The following is a 21,369-nucleotide window of genomic DNA, read 5'->3' as shown; positions in this document are numbered from 1 at the left end:
CCTACAGGCTGGGGTTTGGCACTTTTATAGAGCAGAAGCAGGGTACAGAAGCAGAAGCGCGGTTATTGGTTAATTCAAAAACACACAGAGTAATTTCAAAAGCATACAGAAATATGGGGTAAGGGCCGGGGCTAAGGGGAAGTGGGATTGCTAAATGGGAGGTGACCTCAGGGACACAGATGAGACCACTGATTTCCTGGTATCGGGCCCTGAGGGTGGTCAGATGTTCTGCCCGTAAGACTTGTTTACGGCTTTATCCTTGAAGCTTGCCCGGCGCCTGCCTGTCCTGCAGCTTTTAGATAAGGCTGGTTCTGACTTCTGGCTGACAATTTTAAATATGTGGGCTTGTGGCTCCTAGTTTTCTCATTAGTATATCTATCCCAATTATACATTCTGTTACTGGGGAAATAACCTCAGGATGAGTTCTGGGACCCACTGGACCCACTGTCAGTCAGACTTCAGCCAAAACTCCATTTGTCTCCTGACATCCATAAGCCCCTACATTAACTGGAGGGCCAAAATGCTTTTTAGGGTCTCCTGGAATCAGTGTCAACTCAGAACCAGTATCCAATAGGCTGGGGAAAGTCTAATTATTTCTTTTTTCCCAATGTACAATTACTCTAAAAAAAGGCCACTAGTCCCTCGGGGGAATGACGGGTGAAATGCGAACAGCATAACTCTTTGGTACTGAGTAAAGGTCCTTCCTCAAGGGCACCGGGCCTTCCCTTCATTCAAGGGGTTCTGGGTCTGTAAACTGTCTCAAGTCTGGAAATTGCTTGACTGAGTGAGGTTCTCTATTGCTATGATCCAACACTGATTTCCTGTCATTTGTCCTAGAGCTTTTCTGCTTACACAGATCAAACAAAAAATTAGTAGGCTTCTTATGTATTTGGTCCCTGGGAACACCATGATTAATTAGCCAGTACCACAGGTCGATTTCAGTCATACTATTTTAGGTATTGTTTTGCCTTTGATGCCAGTTAGAATAAGAATGCTCACCTTGTGTTTGGTAATTCAATACTGCCACCTGACCCCTATTCTGAGGTCCTGTTACACCTATTATATTTACATTTAGTTTATGCAATTGAGCAGCAGCATCTCCAACTGTAAGATGTGTCATAAGTAAAAGAACAAAAACAAAGCTCTTCAAACGTTCTGGGGTCTTTCTCAGTACTTTCCATCTTATAAAATCAGTAAAAGCCATGTCCTCTGGGCCTGCCCCTTGTGGAGGATTTGGTTTTGCACTGCAAATCCACTAGAACATGTCAATTTGCCTGAGCCTTACAATCCCTTCATCAACACTAAGCCAAGGGATATCAGGTATCTCCAGCACTCTGTCAGTAGGCCATCTTTTGATAAATACCTCAGCCAACCAATCACATAAACTTTTAACAACTTTTTTAGCTGCACAAGCTTCATAGTAAAGCTAGAATCCCCAGTCAGGGGGCCCATGTCAATAAACTCAGCCTGATCCAATTTTATGTTCTCTCCACCATTATCCCATACCCTTAAAATCCATTCCCAGACATATTCATAAGTCTTCTCCTTGAATGAATGAGCAAATTCACTAAGTTCTTCAGTGGTGTAGCGCACCTCCTCATGGACCACACTTTCTATCTCTCCTCTGGGGGTCTGCTTAGCTTTGAGTCTGGTTATAGGTCTAGAGGAAACAACAACTGGGCCCTGAGGGACATCAGCTTTGTCTTGCTGAATGGGACTAGTTTCCTCAATGGGATTAGTTTCCTCAGTCAAAGGGGGAGGGTGTGTCTAGTGAGGTTCGGGAGATTAATTCATCAGGTGAAGCAAATTCCTCAGTCTGAGGATTCAAAATCCTCAGCCTCCTCAGGGTTCTCCCACACATCTCCATCCCACCTGTCAGGATTCCAGTCTTTCCCTACCAATGCCCTCACCTTTACTCCTGACACACTTCCAGGCTTGGAATTAAATTTGTCTTGTAGGTCAGCCAAATGTATAATAAGGGCTCCAGTTGATTTTCTGCAGCTTTAGCTCTCTGGCTGCTGAAGAGAAGATTCACTTTCAGAGCACACTTGTAAACTTTTAAACTGTTGATTCAAATCTGGAGCTTGTCGATTTTATCACTAAGCTCATTGTTTGCCTTCATCACTTTATCCAGAGATGCTAGAAGTAACCAGCCAGCATCATTATTTTTCTTATTTTTCCACAAATTCACAAATGTTTTATGTATAGAGTCACTAAATTCTTTGCTCTTCAAATAGATGAGTTAGAAGATTCAAATGCATTTATCTCCATAATTGTTTCAAATGGTCTACACCATAGGTTTCAGGTGCTCTCCATGCTACCTGAAGACATTGAGTTGGAAAGCCTGCTCCAGATACCAACAAGCCCATTGAAGAAATTCATCCTTTCAATTCTATTTCTCTAGAATCACTCCTGGTTCCACAATCTGCATTAGTCAGGGTTCTCCAAAGAAACAGAACCAGTAGAATGAATGTATATATGTATAGAGATTTATCATCTTAGCTCACAGAATAAAGTCCAAGTAGTCCAACAATGACTGCACCACACTGTAGAGGCTGAGAAGCCTTAGTTGCTTAGTCCATGAGGCTGGATGTCTCAGTAATTCCAATCTTGCTCTGAAGGTCTGATGACTTGCAAAAGATCAGCTAGTCTTCAGTCTACAGCATCAAGATGAACTCATCAGTGAGAGAGAAGGCAAGCAGCAAAAAGACAGGTGTTCTACTCTGCCATGGCCTTTCATACAGGCTGCCATCGGAAGGTAACACCCACATTTAGGGTGTGTTTCTAGCTTCAGATGATCCAATCAAGAAGATCTCTCTCATTTCAGTTAATCCCAGATCCAGTCAAGTTGACACCCAGGATGAGCCATCACACCTATTATCTGTAGATTTGGTCTTTTCATGGTGTCTCACATCTCTTGCATATTCTTCTCCTGTGTCTTTTTCAAAATATTTTTAAAATCTTGTTCAATAGCAATGTTTTATCAATTCTTGACATGCATAATAATAACAAATATCCTCACACATTTTGATATGTATTATTTTCTGAATGGTATAATGAAAGTTATCCTTTGCCCCCCTCAGCAGACTATAGAATAGACTGATCCTTTGCCTGAGTGACTGCATTTGCATGTTATAGAACTATGAAATATTTACAAAGGAAAGGTTAAATTAATACAGCTTTAAAATTTGCACTAAGGTCTTCAGGGATTCAGACAATTTCAATTTAATGAATTACAAAGAGTAAGAATGTTGAAAGAAAAAATATTTTGGTTTCTCCCTTATTGTACATAAAAAGTATTAAAATAGAATTTGCTGATACCTAAGCAGTAACTAATTATTACCTCCACTATCACATGAGAAATTTCAGAGTGAAAAGCAGATATCACCTACTGAGAAAAGAAAGTATGAAGAATGATTTAGTAAAGCAGGGTTTTAAGAAACGCTTTATTTATTTCTTTATTTTTATTTTATGTTTATGAATGTATTGCCTGGATGGGTGTAAGTGCACTTGTGTCATGCAATGCCTGTGAAGGTTAGAAAGAAACTTCAGATTCCCCCAAAACTGAAGTTACAGACAGTTGTTAGCCACCATGTGGGTGATGGGAATTGAACTCAGGTTCTCTGCAAGAACGGTCAGTACTCTCAACTGCTGAACCATCCTTCCAGTCCCAGAAAAAAAGTTTTATATTTTAATTAAGTTATATTGATTGTTGAAGATGTTTTTTGCTTTACATTTAGTGTTTAATTTATTCATGAGTATGCATGTTATTGTATGTATAAGTGCATATGTTTTCATGCCTATGGTAGCCGAAAGAAGGCCTTTGGGGTCATCCTTAGAAAGGCTTTCCACCTCCTTTGAGATATATATGGTCTCTCATTGGCCTGGAGCTTCCTAATTAGCTTAGGTTAGCTGGGCAGTGAGACACAGGGAACTTCCTGTTTCTGCCTTCCCAGTGGTGGGATTACAAGTCCATGATTCCATGCCTAGCATTTTTACATGAATCCTGGTCCTTATATTTGTGAAGGAAACATTTTACTGACTAAGCTATGTGCTCAACCCCTTATTATCTGGTTTTTATGGTAAAAATATTAGTACAGTGATATAAAATTACAAAGAATAATCTCTATAGTATCTATACTACATTAAGCACAGTATATATTTTGCATACATTATATTTCATTTTGCATTTTCCTAATTCATTATTACACACTTCAGAATGAAGTTGAGTTGTTAGTATTAACTTTTCTATTACAGTTTAAAATACGCTCATTAAACAGTACATAAACATCTCCTATTTTCAGAAATAGCCATTCTCAAAAATTATTTATTTTACAATAAATGATTTAAGGCAAAAGTTTTAATGAAAACTTTAATGGTAGGTATAAGGATTAGATGAGAAAATTAAAGAGTTTTGAAAACTGTATCTTAAATAAACAATTAAGTTGAACTTGGAATAACTACTTTAAAGTTACATAGAGTGTGTCCAGAAAGCCTGGGAGAATTAAACTGCCTTCTTCAATGCACTTAAATCAATCTTTTACAGTTAATATTGCCACATATTAAATATATCACATTGTATTCTATAAACTTTAAAACTTTTAACAAATGCCATCAACTGGAAGATCAGACTATACTAGAGATTCCACCTATAAAATCATTAAAAAGAAACTTCTGTACATTTTCAAAATCCTGAGATTGCAAATTTCTGTTATAAAAGATATCAAGGGCTTTGTTTCAGCAGTTATCTCCTGAGAACTAGGAAAGTTGCTTTTTGTACCCAAACCCCAACTACCACGATAAATAAATAAATAAAATAATAAACAAATCTGTTTTACTGTTTGTCTTTTATATATCATATAAGACAAAAGCTATTAGTCATATATTAGAAGTTTGCTTTGTGGGGATGGAGAGATGGCTCTGCAGTTAAGAGCACTGACTGCTCTTGCAGAGGACCCAGGTTCAATTCCCAGCACCCACATGACCGCTATGAACTGTCCTTAACTCCAGTTCCAGGGGAATCTGAAGCTCTCTTCTGACCACTGCAGCATTGCACAACACAGGTGCACTCACATACATGCAGGCAATACACTCATACACATAAAATTAAAATAACAAATAAAATATTTTTCAAAAAGGTTTGTTTTGTAATGCATTATATAGTCGTGAAGTAATATCAAAATAATTTTAGTCCTTATATAATGTATTGCTTGGATTTTTATTTAAACTGCCATAAAGTAATCAGCTATTTGTTGAGCACACAGTTTCTTTTCACAAGACTGTTAAAAAGGCCAGATTTCTCTGGTGCATGGAGCAGTGGAAAGGGGGAATACAAATTAAATTTGGAAAATTAGGTCACAAATTTCATTGTGGTAAAGAAAAATAATTATTTAATTCCATATTCAATTGAAAATGCTTACCTCATATTTCACTGCACTCCACATAGGCTGTTTAGTTAAGTAATGATACATTTTTTACCTGGGTTAAGCAAAGTTTCCACAGAAAACAGAACATCAGACATGGTTTTAAGTGCTAACATGTGTGAGGAAGCAGAGGGCATATACACACATGCACATGTAGGGAGGGGAGTAGGAATGGAGGAGTGATAGTGAAAGGTACCAACTAATGCAATGAATGGATTGACTTCCTGTGCGTACCTCTGAGAAGCTGTATTACCTGCATCAGAGGACCAGTCATTGAGTGGGCAGAGAATAAGGAGTTTGCTCCTGGATCCACTGAGGGATCTTTTGCTGCACAGGCACAGACTCTGCCTCACTTCAGAGTTTTGTATCCCATGCCTTTGGGTGAAGAGGAAACCCCAAGGTAGAAAAGAGAGTGATGGTAGGTGGTGGGGTCTTATCAGATCACATCCACATACTGGAATATAGGCAGCAGTGAAGCAAAGAGGGGCTCAGAAGAGGCCTAGAGCAGCACATAGGATGGCTGCCGCAATCCAGGCCGCTAACCCCCATAAACACCTTTGGCCCCATCTGGCTGACCTGCTCATCTCCTGCTGACTACAGAGCCCCAATTTTTTGTCTATTTTTTTTCTTCCTTACATAATTTAGAATTAGGCATCACAAAAGGAAGCAGATGGACATATTGGACATTACAGATAAAATGTGAAAGCTAGGCGAGCCATTACTCTACCACTTCTCAAAGTCTAGGTCCATGGTGGAAAAATCTTAAACTCCTGATATTTTCCTCCTGTGCCAGATGGGGCTATAGGGAGACCTTGTCCAAAACGCAAAAGCCGTTTGTCACTAAGCAAAAGGCACAGTGCTAGGTTTAAGTGGACTATATTGTTGCTGTGAGTTGTTGGTCACAAAGGCCCCAGAGGGCTGCAAAATAATGAAGGCTATTGCTTTTGGTTACCTACCAATATAGGTGCCAAGATCGTATTGCTATAGATGCCAGACACTTTGGTTTCAGGAGGTAGAGAAATCAAGCTGGAATGGATCTGGAGACTTTCTTCCTCCTGCCAAACTTACATAGTGCTGGAAGAGGCCATGCACACCCCTGGAGAAGAAGATAGTAGTGGTGAACCCACATGCTACAATGTTTATACTTACTTTCTAGGTAACATATGCGCACTGGCACAATAATAGAATGACCACTATGGGAGGTAACCAACTGCTTTATGATTAGTTTAAGACCTCCTCTACAGGAGGGATTTCATACATGGTATTGTACACCTGATCAAAAGCCCATGGCTGGGGAGGTCATGTGCCATAGGGATGCACTTTATGTTGTTTTGCTAAATGAATATGATGTCAAACTGCCTTCTAAATATTTTTGTTTATACTTACAGACTGATGCTATTTTCAGCCTGGTCAGAGAAGTTTCTCTTTCCAATGGACAGCAGTTAATGCAGACACGTAAGTGCTGAAAATAAGTGACTGTTGAATTCTTAGCCCCTGCCCCCAAACTCAGAAAACACAGAAGAGAGGATGGAAAGACTGTAAGAACAGAGTAGGTGAGAGTGGTATGAAGGGTTATTTTCTGGATGTGGCACAGTCATTGCACTCATGAACTCAGCAATGTGACTGCCTGCACAAAATCAACCAGGTCAAAATTCCAATGCAGATGAGAGAGGAACACATGAGACCCTACCCCCAGTTGAAGACCTATTGGCAGTTAATGAGTGCTGGAATTGGGGAGAGTCATTTCTCTGGAGAGGTGTGGTTACCAATAAGGCACCATGATCCAGTAAATAACCCTACACTAGTGAGCATGTACACAAGCCTAATTAAACTCAGTGGGTTACCAAAAACAAAAAGATAGGACAATAGGAGGGGCCATAATGTAAAAAAGGAGGCGTTGAGAGCGAGTGGAACAAGGATAAGAGAGGGAAACTGGGGGAGGGATCTGCTGAAAATACATGCATCTATGAAATTGTCAAAAATGTTTGAAAAGCATTGTGAAAAAGTAAAACCAATCTTTCAGAAAACTAATTACAGGCTGAGGTATTTGTTTTCCCTATCACATTTCAAGATTATGAAATTATGAGGGATACTATAAAACCCCATGGAATTCAGATGGCCACAATCACATGCCTCCAAAGACAATTCTAAATACTTCTCAGAATCACAATTCAGTGTCACCTTTAAACAGAAATCACTAGCTATCCTCTCACTATTGCTACTTATTAATACCCAATAGCATATCTAGGCTAAGTTCATGATGCATGACACATATTAGATAGCAATGATTTCTGGATGCAACGATGCTTGCATTTTTCAAACCTATGAGCTAGAAGTGAGAGATTTTCAATTTCATTAGTAATTTCTTGAGACAGCAGCCTCCCCACATGAAGTTCAGGAAAAGGTATGCATCTGTTGTTAATATATCATCTTAATGTCCCAGCCATCTGCCTAAAAGCCAAGAGCAGGAATTATTAAAATAAGTGTCCTTTCAGAGACTAAATAGATTAAGATATAAAGTCCCAAGTCCTTCTCTAAATTTCAGTAACTAGCTCAGTAATTTATTTTTTCTACAATGGTTATATTTTAGTTTTCTTGCCACTAGTTTTTGGAAGAGGACTGAATTTCAGAAAGCTGCTGACATAAATGAGCTTTATTTCTGCATTATCTCTCTTGGTGTATTGAGTTCAATCTATATACACTGCAATCTAGCAGCCTGCTGTTTACCATTGTCCTTGATATGTGGCCCAGCGTGAGCAAAGAGCTTCACCCATTGCAAAGAAATCTGAGAACAAAAGTAACCTCTCGTGGGTAGAGACCAAGAGCTTAGACTTTGCATTTTAAGTACTACTTTAGGAGTGAACATTTGCATGTCCAAAATTCTAGTACACGTTGCTTTTATTTTCAGGCCTCTTGGTCTATCTGCCTATCTGTATTGGCAATAAATTGCTCTTCCTTGTGAGCTTTATCATGGGGAAGCAGAGTCCCAGCTATTACCCTCCCACTTGTGTTGTTCTGACTGGCTTGCACCTCCACACATAACCTTGGATCTCAAGGCATGACCAAACGCAGCTCTGGCTGGTTACACCTCTGCTCATCACCTGTGGAAAAACTGTAGTTGACTTTGCCTTATAATTTCTTCACTTAATCATACAAAATGGTTTATAGGAGGTAAATAAAGGAAAAATTGGATGCCAGCTCCACATTGGAGCAAAGGAAGAAGTCAATTTCTCAAGCTTTCTCTGGCTCTAACTTAAAAGTCAACACACGTGTGTGACTGATGGAGGCATGGTCCAAATTCCTTGCTTTTTCTGAGTCAGGATGTTCTCTGGCCTCCAATGTCACACACTGATTTCTGAATTTACATAAGTCTTTTGGAGACTGTCTCACCAATTTACTCAGTTCTGATTTCTAGTCCTGGCATAGCTATGTTTTATATATTTATGGCACATGAGGAATAGCAACTTGCACCATGTGAAATTTATGCCAGGATCCTAATTGAATTCATCCTAGACACTTGGCATATAGAGATGAGTAATACCGCCCCCCCCACCGCATGCGTGTGCACACACACACACACACACACACACAGTGGCACATAGATATTGGTATTCACATGGAGAAGGAACCCACAGGAAGAGGAAGATGGAGCACAAGCAGGTGAGCACAACAAAATACTCATAAGGAAGAATGTCAGGGCCTATGACAGTTATTTGCTTTCAGGCTGGTATGTCACTCAGTGATAGGGCACGTGCCTAGCAGGAGAGGAACCCTGGATATAATCTCTAATACAGCACAGCAAGTCCACATTAAAGGAAGATTGAGCTCAAGAGTTCAGTACCTGTCTGGGCAGCATATCAAGAAACCAGATGAAAAAAATAAAAAGCAAAAAAATCAAAATTCTTAGGCTATGCCGTACAGCAACCAAGATTTACTCTAAGATATAATAGTCAAGGAAATATACCTGAATATCTTACAACAGAACATGGAACCAATTCAGACAAGACAGTGGAAAGGCATTTTCAAACAAATTTTCTCATCCCACAAAACACTCCCATTCAATTGTCTGTAAGTTTCACTTTTGATGGGTTTATTACAGAACAACGTAATCAATATTCATACTGGTAATTATCACATAAATGGACACATTGTCAAAAAAGAAATAAAGGAAAAAGTCTTTTTCCAGAAGAAGAGTATGGGCTGTGTACACATCTGGAGCTTCTTCTGAGGGAGGCTGTCCACTACTAAGTGTAGGCTTATTAGGCATATATCGACTTTAGAATGTCAGCACTAATGAATATTTAGTGCATAATCAGAGACAAGTGCTGCCCTAAATACATACATTTTGTTTCATTTACTCTGAGAATTACATTTTTATACATTTTAACAACTTCTATAATCAAAACATGACCCACACACAATGCCATATGATAATTCAAGTGGCAGAATTTTCCTTGTCTTAGTATAGGAAATAACGCTTTGCCTTTTTTTTTTTTTAATTTTATTTTTTTTTTCTTTTTTTTTTTTTAGAAGAAGCATTTCATTACAACAGCATTAACCTATTCAATAACATTTTTCTGAGCTAGGGTACATCTCTTTCAAAATTGGCTGTGCATTTTTAGGTTTACAGATGAATTATTATGCTTATACAATCTTTTACTCATTATAAACTCTATAAGACATAAAATTAAATGAGGTTTTAACGTTTAAAAAAGATCTCCACTTCATTGTTAAAATACACAGTTTCATACAGAAAAATTCATTTTAAGGCAATTGACATTGAGATGTTTTCACATGCATTTCTAATCTCTATACATATTTTAAACAATGATGTCTTTGTATTGATGAAATGCCTTCAATACTCACACCAAGCCTATGCAAAATCCACATTTGCAGATAAGTGAAAACATTTTGCTAGCTTTGTATACCTAATAAGCCTCAGAGCCAGCATTTAAACCCAGGGAATATGGATTCTGCCTTTGTGTTCTCGGTCTCTGTCTATAATTTCTGTTGAACAACACTGGGGTAGAAGAAAAGCAGAGAGAGCATTACAGATTACAAACAAGTCTTATTCTCTGCAATATCATGCTTATTGAAAAGAGCTATAAAATATCCTGCTCATGTTTTAGTTTCAGTGCTAGAAGAGGAACCCAAGGCTTCCAGGTGGTAGGCAAGCACTCTAGCACTGAGCTATATCCATGGCCCTATACCTTGTTTTTCTCTTCTTATTTTTGAGCCTGGGCTCTTATTTTTGCTAAGTTACCCAGGCTGACCTTCAACCCATTCTGTAGCCAAGGGAGGACTTCAACCTGTAATCCTCCTGTCTCTTCCTACACAGGAGTGTAGCTGGAATTAGAGGTCTGCATCACCATACGTGGCAGTATTTATATTAATGTTTAATAGAAAATGTGGCGAATAAACACCAATAGTCACACATAGAGAAAAAAATGCTTTCCAACAAGATGGTGAAGATGACCATAAAAGAAACTAAACCCTCCAAGCAATGATGAAAAGTGGTGCTCTCTGCATTTGTGAAGAGAAATGGGTGCACTCTGCATGTAGGAAGATCTCACAGAGAATCGGCATGAGATTCCATATCAGAAGTTGTGAGGCATGGGCAGAAAGCATCTGCTGGCCACACTGGGAAGGAGGAGAGAAGCTAGAAGTGCTGAGAGCCAGGGCCCTCCTACTCAGATCAACCGAGTAACACTTTGGATGGATGTTTTTCCATCATGGGAGCTGTCCTTTGCATTCAGCACCATTTCTATTCTACAATGAAGCTGCCAAAGATGCCACCAAGTGACAAGCAAGAATGTCCCCAGACATTGCCAAATGTCTTTTTCCAGGTCAAGTCACCTTCAGCTGAGAAACACTGATTAAAAGTTTCTTCTGCTATCTAACTCACCTGCAGCATGTAGGCAACAGACACATAATGCACTGTGCACTACGATATAAGCTCAGGATGAAGGAACAGCTGAAGGAAGGAGGACTGAGCGAGGAAAAAGAGCAGCAAGAATGAAGGAGATCACAGTAGTTACTAACAGAATTGCAGATCATTTCAACTTCAACTCAGGGACTAGACAATTTCCAGTAAAACCGTTTTGACAAACTTTGGTACATTATGGTAGAATACATGTAAACAAAATATCAAGCACAGGAGGGAAAAGTAACAGTTGTCTGAGAAGCACAATTGCTGTGGGTCTGGCCTTCTTAATTATACTATGAGTTTTTTTTAAAGAATTAATATATATAGTGACAGATACGCACTCATTTCATTGAGATCAAATCAAAATTGAATTGATAGGCCATGGCTTTTAAATCAAGTGAATAACGCTTTGGTGGCTCTTGCACAAACCCTAGGGCAGAACTCCTCAGCAGTCAGATGCTGTAAGTGCTGCCAGATGGCATTAATGGTCTTCATGATGCCCTCTCAATGAAGTCTTAATAAAGTTTCCATAGTCTCTGTTCTTATGAGGAATATTTATGAAATATGATAAAAGAGACAGCTTAATGCTAACAACATAAATGTTTCAAATGGCCCTGCCCAGTCTGTAAATATTTCTTGAACTCAAACCTAGAAATTCCGATATAATATTGTTTTTTCTTTAAATATATTCATAATACTAAAAACTCAAAAGTCACAATAGTTCCAGCTGTATGCAATAAATAAGTTATATTGTTATATCTATATTCCAGTTATCAATATGTTAGGGAGATAGGAAATGAAGAAAAGATATGGTTTACTTTTAAAAGTGCTGAAATGTCCCCCACCTGAAGATGCCCCATCATGTTAGAATAAAGAAAATGACATATATTATTTCAGAGCTCAAATCATTGAATAAATCTACCTCTGTTTTCTGGTATAAACGCCACTATGGGAGATTGGGCAGATTATTGTTATTATTACATACATTTTAAAGATGTACAAATGACAATTTGAAAGAGATTAAGTGACTAAAGCTAAGAAAATTCTATGCTTACCTAGTAAGAGAGAAAATAATCAGGCCGGATGTGGTGGCACATGCCTTTAATCCCAGCACTTGGGAGGCAGAGGCAGGCAGATCTCTGTGAGTTCAAGGCCAGCCTGGTCTACATAGTGAGTTCCAGGACAGCTGGGGCTACAGGGAGACCTTGTCTTAAAAAGATAAAAAAAAAAATCAAGTTTTATTTCAAATAGTTAGCTCCAGGTCATCCTGGACCACAAAGTAAGGTCCTGTCTAAAGAAATTAACATACTCACACTTTAATATTTGAAAATGAATGAGTATATTAGGTTATATTCCTCAGGTTCAGAAAAGTCCTTTACAGTGGAGGCAAATTAAAAATAATCAGATAGGACGTGAAAAAAATCTGCTAAAAATTGTGGAGAATGGGTATAACCAAAGATTAAAGGAGCCAATATAATTTCATAGGAGTCCATATGCATATCTAAAGGCTACATAACAAGCAACAATGCCAAAGAGGTGATACCTTCTTTTGTGTTGTTGGTCAGGGTGGTCAAAGGGATTCCCAGATAGTAACCACGCATAGAACTGGGAAAATGAACAGCAGACCCCAATCTTATTCAAACAAATATTGACAACTGATTACCACTAGATGAGGAACAGCTGACCCTACTCAAAGAATGATCTCTAGATAGGCTAACTAGATTCACCAGAAGGGCAAGTAGTGTGGAATGGCTGGGAGTGCCGACAACACAGCAGACAGTAGCAGGGATATCAGAGTTTAAGGGCTCTAGTAGGGGGAGGGAGGCTATGGGAGGGTGCTATCTGGGAAGTGGGTGTAAAAATAAATAAATAAATTTTTTAAAAATGTGAAGAATAGAAAACTGGTTGTGGGTGGAGGAAGGGAGCCAAAAGAACGACAAATTGTAATCAGTGTAAATTTGCTCCAAGCATCCCTGCCACAAGACACACTTCACAACTGTATTTATTCTCAGCCATCTATCTTGAATTGCAAACCATATTTTCTTCCTCTTGCTATTGCAGCAATTCAAGGCATATCACCTGGTTTCCAAAGATATATTTTCTTAGTTCTAATTCAGTGTCATCCTTATCTTAAATGCATATCATAGTAAGACCTGAAAAAATTTAGTGTGTTCCTTTTCTACATCTTAGAAGTTCTTGACCTAGATAGACTCTTTGGTAGTCTTATGACATTTTAGTAATTTCTCTTTCCAAGAGATGGTACAATAGCAGAAGACTGGAATGACAAGCCCATTTAACACTCCATTCAGTACAAGTGAAAAGGGTCAAAATAGGTGAGAGAAGGAATTATTAGCATGTAGTAGTTTTTACATTTACCTGCTGCTTTGAACTCTTCTCAGCATGGTTTCAAGCATCTGATTATATCTAATTCAATACCAGCCAGCAGATGCCATGGTGGCATCTAGCATAAGAGAAAATAGAAATTTAATGATGTGGAGTCACATGACCCATTACCTGACTCATGGGGCTTTTTCTATAGACTCGTGCCTGTGCCTAGAAATGATCCATGAGCACACACCTAACTGGTAACTCCACCCCCACAGAGAGAATTTAATCAGGGGCTTCATGGCACCCTGTATTTTCTCCTGTACCTTCTTTAATATTTTCTGTTCCTTCCTCGGTTATTCAGCATCTGTGCACCAATGGATTTTCCTTATGTCTCTTGTTTTATTTTTCTACATTTTGCCCATAAGTTATCTAAATGTTCTTTTCAAGAGTAGTTTACTGCCAATATCTCCCAAAGTTGTTTATATAACTCTATCTTCTAACTATCTAATATCTCTATCTATATCATCATCTATATATGTATATCTATCATCTATCTAGCTATCTATATATGTGTGTGTTTGCATGTATACATCAATGGTTTCAGGTGGGCAAGACTATAGATGATTTTTATTGTTGAACTCACTCAGGAAGCAGAGGCAGGCAGATCTCTATGAGTTCAAGGCCAGCCTGGTCTACATAGTGTGAGCTGGGGCTACAGGGAGACCCTGACTCAAAAAGACCCAAAAATTAGGTAAGCAGATGGTTATAGTGAAAATAATTTTTGTGTACAAAAATTGTATATAAAGATAAATATATATATATATTTGAAGAAAATGTACAAAAAAAGTTGTGAAAGTAAATGTTCCAAACAGCATAACCTGGAAGAAAAAATTAATAGGTTATTCTTTCTTTTCAGAAGAAATATTACAGATAAAGTGGAAACCAGGGTGGGGTAGATATTTAGAATTTAATTATTCTTTATTTTGTACTGTTTGGTTGCCTTTAATAAAGATTTTATTTCTTAATTACTTGTGTGTTCGTGTGTTCAGGAATGTCCAGGTGAGTGCAGACGTATCAGATCCCTTCATGCTGAAGTCACAGGTGCACAGCTTGGGCGCTGGGATCCAGACATGGGTCCTCTATAAAAGCAGTACAAGCTCTTAACTGGGGAGCTGTCTTCAGTCCCTAAATTTGAATCTTGTGAGCTGTATTTAAAATAAAAACCTGAATATCACAAAAAGCTTTTATTTCTAGATCATAAGTAAAGATTCTTACTGCACAGGTCTGATGCAGGATTGATCCTTGAAAGCCAAGTGAAAGGGGTAAGAGAGAACCAGTTCCACGTTCCACCAAGTTTTCTTTTGAGTTGTACATATATTTCCCTTCCACACACATTATGAACTCTCATACACAATAATAATAATAATTAATAGTAATAATTTTAAAAGACTGCACACAAGTAAAATCTGTGTAGAACAAGGGACTTTATTATGAAAAACAGAAGTGTCATGCTACTACTCAATCAACTTACTATACATAACTTGGCTACATGATTAACATGCATTTGAAGATAAAGTTAAAGGTATATTATATTCATTTATGGATTGAAATTATAAACTATGAAAAAGATGTATATGTTGTGTTTGTTATAGTTTTGTAAATACTACATTAATTTGTTCTACAATTTTCAGGGATAAATAATAGTATTGTATCCTTTCAATATTTTTAATATTTTATTTATTATTTTTATTTATCTTATGTGTATGAGTGTACTACATGTATGTAAGTGTCCCCATGTCATGTAATGTCTGCGGAGGTCAGAAGAGGGCGTCGGATTCACTGGAACTGGAGTTACAGAAGGTTGTTAACCACTATGTGGGTGCTAGGAATGGAACCGGGGTCCTCTGCAAAAGCAGCCAGTGCTCTTAACCAGTGAGCCATCTCCCTAGCCCCAGTGCCCTTTCAATATTTGCAGAGAAGACAGGATGGAACTGAGTGTATCTTAAAAATCTTACAGGAGAATTTTAATTAATTTATTTTTTAAATGGCAATATTATCTTCTTGAAGATTTGTTTTTGGTTCAGATAGATACATATATAGTTACAGATACAGATATAGACAGAGATATACAGTATGCTGTCATAGTTACCGATGATATAGATACAGATGAATTAGATATGCATAGATGTAGACATGTGCTAGGCTAGGAGACATTCTGAAATGTAAATACAGGATGTCTTTTGCACGGATATATTTAGTAAGTATAGATAAATGGAGGAACTGTAACTCACACACTGGGTCTGTATGGCTTCAGCTGCAAAACTTGGCTGTAGAACGGCATTGGCTTACAGCAGTTGCATTGCTGCTCATGGGTCTAAGAATGTGCTTTGGGGGAAAATGCGATTTTTAAAACTCAGCCTCTTGTAGATATTTTAGTCCTTACAAAGTCACTCTCACTGTACAGATAAAAACAAAACAACAATAAAAGAAACTGCAGGTGAATTGTACAATCCTAGTCGTTATTCCTAACACACTGACATGAAAGTAAAGAACTGAATATTCCTTGAGGCCTTCACTTCAGAATTTTACTCAACTTGGGTTGCGAATTACACCAGGTTTATGTCACTTTCTGTGTCAAAATAAGCATGCCCAACTTCTGTGCTGTTTCTTCCTTAATTTGTGGGAAATTTTCATCTGCTCAGTAGACTTGGGGTTGCACCTTGGTTGTTGAATGGCCATATAAAAGAACATTCTGAAGAAAATCTTGTCCACCAACAACTCAACTGCACACAGCAAGGGATGATTCAGGACTTCTAGCAACATGTTCTTCGTGTCACCTTATCATTCCAAAATCCAAAGAACACTATAGATCTTTTCTTTTCAAAGAAAAGAATTTTGCATGCATTACTTTTAAAGTTGTGTGACAGATACAATTTCTAAAAAAAAAAAAAAAGGTCTATTTTGTTAACTTTTCTAGGAAATAAAGCTAAATTTTCTTAATTTTTGTGTACTTTCAAACATTCACTGCTGAAAGGACTCTGTAAGAAAAACAAAGTACAATAATACATCAAAATGTTTTGTTTTGTTTTTTCTGAATTGAATTAATCTACTGAAAAGTAATCTGATGCCGTGCAGTTTGCTCCCAAGATTCTATGAATCATTCTTAGATGTTGTACCCAGAACCCTGATTGGGCCACGCCATTCGAAATCCATTTGCACCCCAAACTTGGCAGCAATACAGCCCTTCCTTCTCCTAGACTCCCAATCTTAGAAGTAATTAGTGTATCATTCGATTTTTACAATGGAATCCAAAATGCACTTTCTCAAGAAGTTTTTTATTGGTCTATTTGTAATTAAAATGACACCAAAAATATATGATATAAAAACTGAATCCTCTGAAAAGCTAAAATTGTTCAAATGATAGCTACTTGGCAGTGAGACTTAGCGCATTCCTAAGAACTCTGAAACTTGCATTGTCCCTGCAAATAGCTTCACATCACCCTCCTGGAGACCAGCCTCCCCACCATGCAGGCCAGACTTCTTTTGGATTAGGGACTCATTGTAGTATTTAAAACTGCAGATTTATACCATTTTAGAATTGGAAGATGTAAAAAGCAAATAAAGGTATCTGGAAAACATGTCATTTCTTTATAATTTGATGTGCACTGTTTGCTCTCTTTTGATGGTCTACTTATCTGTCTATACCAGTTATCTGTCTCCTATCTATCAATCATCTATCTACCATCCATCTGGCAGCCAAATTATGTGAAAGAGGCAGGAACTCCTCTGTGATGAGAGGAAGTAACTAGGACCCAGGGAAAAGGCAAGAATCACTCTAGTTACTCCTCTGTGCCATGTGCTTAAAAGTCCAGAGGTTCCTCTGATATTCATTCACATGAGCAAAGTGCCTACAAGCAACCAAGACAGAGCTTTTCTTAAAATGTGCAACACCTGTTATATTACAGCATAGTGACTGGTAGGAATTCAAACATCTCAGGACTCTTTTTATGACACAACTTGTAAAGGATATTTGATGCATTTTATTTGTTATCAAATAGTCAACTAAGTACAGTAGCTATTCTATGTCCCAGATAATTAGATTACCAAATGTTTCCAGCTTGAGAGCTTTTACTACTTAAGTACAATATGACAATGCCAGTCTCTATTGATACAAATAAAGTTTATCTCCTGATTTGAAAGGAATTAAATCAGACATAAATATGTCCTTAAAACTAGCAAGTGCCTTAACATGGTTACTGCCCATGTGAAGATAGTGCTACCAATCCATACAAGACCCCCCACAGTTACAAGTGTCACCAGCACCTTGCTCAACCATCCCCAGTTTTTCCTTTCTTTCATCATTCTTTCCTGTACTAGTTTTCAGTCTTGGAATCACTGAGTGCCTTATTATGCATCACCTGGCCATCCCTCCAAGCATGTGGATTGATATCAATGTAACTGGTACAGCTCGAATCTGAATTCCTCACTTGTCACTCCAAGCAACTTAAAAGCAAGGACTACATCTCTTTCAGGTTTAATTTCTAGCACATCACAGATAGCTAGGACTACAGGTAATGGTAATTTAAAATTTATTGAATTTTGAAATTATGTTCAGAATTCTTCCTGAGGGTGTATATATTATGCTAATTCAACATAAACAATGAAATCAAACTGCTACTCCATTTCATGATTTAGGTTATGATTTACAATGAGCGTATAAAATGTTCAACCCAAGATATTCTTTTAATCCTTTAACATTTGAAAGGACTAAGTGCTAATGGGAATTGTTTATAAAGTACACTATGATCTACCCAAACAGCAGTCACTGAAGAGAAATCTGAGTGTACTACTTGGTATAAGTGTGTTTATGTGTGCGTGTTTGTGTGTGTGTATGTGTGTGTGTGTTTGTGTGTGTGTGTACGTACACATGTAGGCACACATGTATGTTTCATACCTCAGTCCTTCCCCCTAATAGAAAGCCACAGAACATACTGGCATCAATCTCAATCATGTTTAACAGACAGTTAGAAACTGCTGGGATGGCATCTAATCCTTCAATATTTATGAGAATCTTGCCCTTGAATGCTGAAAAGTTAATGTTGGCCAAGTATATTCTTCTGCATTTCAGATGACTATGGCAAAATGCCTATTTTACCACTCAAATGTCTCATTACTTTGGATCAGTTATATAGTCTTGTTCCAGAATTATCTGTTTTCATCTAAATCCTAAAACACACACACACACACACACACACACGCACACACACACACACACACACACACCACCACCACCACCACCACCACCACCACCACACAAAAAAGGGAGCAACTCTAAAACTAGACAGCCAAGATCCTTTCAAAATTCATATGAATATTTGACTTCAGTGCCATCTCACATGTTTAAAAACTTTCAGAGCATCTCAATAAAGCAAAAACGAGAAGAGAGTAATGATCTCCTCTACAATAAATTATGAATTGCATGTGACTTTTTATCTATAACTGTACTTAGTGTGAGCAACTTCTCCAGTTTCCAGCATAGGGAAAAAGCACAAAGCAGCTTGAAGCCCTCGCCCTGGGCTGGGACTTTGGACCAAATAGGCCTGAGTGAGTTTCTCCTACTGAACCTGTCTTACTACATCCGGAATTGGCTCTAAGAGAAGCAAAGGCTCCACTCAGAAAAAAGCAATCATGTTAATGCCTCCAATTTCTCTTTTTCTTTCTAAAGAGGATTTGGAAAGTTGCTCTTTTGAAGTTTTCTTTATCAAATAAATAAGATCAATTTCTCTTGATACCCACTTTTGTCTTCTGGATACATTATTTCTCATTTGGGTGCAGACCCAGTGGCTGTCTCTTCATCTGCAATGAGGAATCCAGAATAGAACTGCCATGACTATGCCTAACTAGCCTAGGGTTCCACCAAGCTCACACTTTCTACCTAATCAAAAATATGTCTGATCATCCCTGGCATGGTGGTGCATACCTTTAACCACTCAGGAGGCAGAGACAGGCAGATCTCTGTGAGTTCAAGGCTAGCCTGCTCTACATAGTGAGTTCCAGGCCAGCTGGGGCTACAGGGAGACCTTGTCTCAAAAAAAAAAAAAAGAGAAAAAAGTGAAAGTGATCAACAGGGCAGATAGCACATATACAATTCCAGGACCTGGGAGAAAAAGGCAGAAGATGTACATCAAGTTCAAGTACAGCTTAGTCTGCCTTGTCTGTGTTATGAATTCCAGGAGACAGGGTTACAGTCTCGAAAAAAAAAAAAAAAAAGACCAGACCAGCATAAATTGTGTGTTCAGTCCCTACAGTTATTGATATTGTTCCCTAAGCATCTAATCTAGCTTAGATTAGAGAGTGGCTGGGCCCCAGGGAGAGTGTGGTTCACTGATGTTTAGGACATTCAGCTCTCCTCAGCCATTGAGTTTAATGTTTCCTACTTTATGACTCCAGGCCCAGTCTCACCTCACTACTGGCTTACATTGTCCTGAAAAAATATTTATATGTACCCAGGGACTCCAGTAATGGGCCCATAAAAAATTCAATAAAGAAATGTTTTAATCAAAATATGCTGTCTGACATTACAAAGTCACCAAAATTCTCATTTAAAACTGGAGTGCATCTCTGAAAAACATTGATGGCTGTTGTAACCTCACTGATTTCTAAATGTCTTCTGTTTCATGCTCTGCTGATGATGGAGCTGGCTACTGATGTGTATCCTTAGAAGAATCTTTTTGTATAATGAATAAAAAAACCTCAAAATATAAGAAAAAGGTTTGCCATCTCCTCAGCAATGGCGCCAGAGACAGAAAGGGGGCTGTCCCTCCCTGCTTTGTGGAGCTAAAATGATCGTTTGAGTATCATAAAAAGAATCACACATCTTTAAAAGGAAAGAATCATCTTTTTATTCGCTCTGAGCAACTGCATGTTCAAGTTTCACAGATGCCTGTGAGAAGAGATGTATATGATGTTTCCCTTGGGCACTTGCTGAACTGGCTGAAGTCTGCACACATGCAATAGATCATGTTGGCATCATTAAAGAATTACAGGGCATCACATGGTCTTGTAGAAATTCATCACTGCTTAACAGAATGTGCTCCTGTGTTTATGAAGGCATTTGGAAGATTTGCATGAGCCACTGGCTAGGCGAGTGGGGTATCTGCAGGTAATGAACCATGGCACTGTGTTATGGTTCAGCCAGAGAATGTTCCAATTGGCAATTAATATGCTCACAGTGAAATACATTTCTTTTAGGGAGAGTCAAAATCATAATTTAAAACATTTTGTAAACCACAGAGTTCGTATCTATATCACATTTTGCCAATCTAGATCTTCAAAAATGATTTCAAGGTAAGCATAGAGCAGTGTCAAAGATAAAAGCCCCCTGGCATTGCACAGTAAGTAATTATTTAAAGGTACAGTTCATGCTGCCTTATATCTATATTTTCCTTCAGGGACCCCTCAAAAATATTAACTAAAGAATATATATTAAATTTTAGTTTCAAATATTTGTCATCAATAAAGTAGAATTGAAAGTTATGATCTACTAAAGCTTTAACTTCCCTGAAAAAAATATGGCAAAAATGAAAAAGAAATGAAGTGGAAAAAGAGGAGACACAAACATACTTTACGTAACCCAGGAGTGAGCAAGGAAGCAGTGCAGAGCACGAACGAGTGAGGGAGTCCTTTTCTAGC

Source organism: Nannospalax galili, unplaced genomic scaffold, assembly GCF_000622305.1.
Source record: "Nannospalax galili isolate Female #2095 unplaced genomic scaffold, S.galili_v1.0 scaffold296, whole genome shotgun sequence".
Taxonomy (NCBI): domain Eukaryota; kingdom Metazoa; phylum Chordata; class Mammalia; order Rodentia; family Spalacidae; genus Nannospalax; species Nannospalax galili.
The sequence above is the reverse complement of the archived record's forward strand: the minus strand, read 5'-3'. Positions refer to the sequence as shown.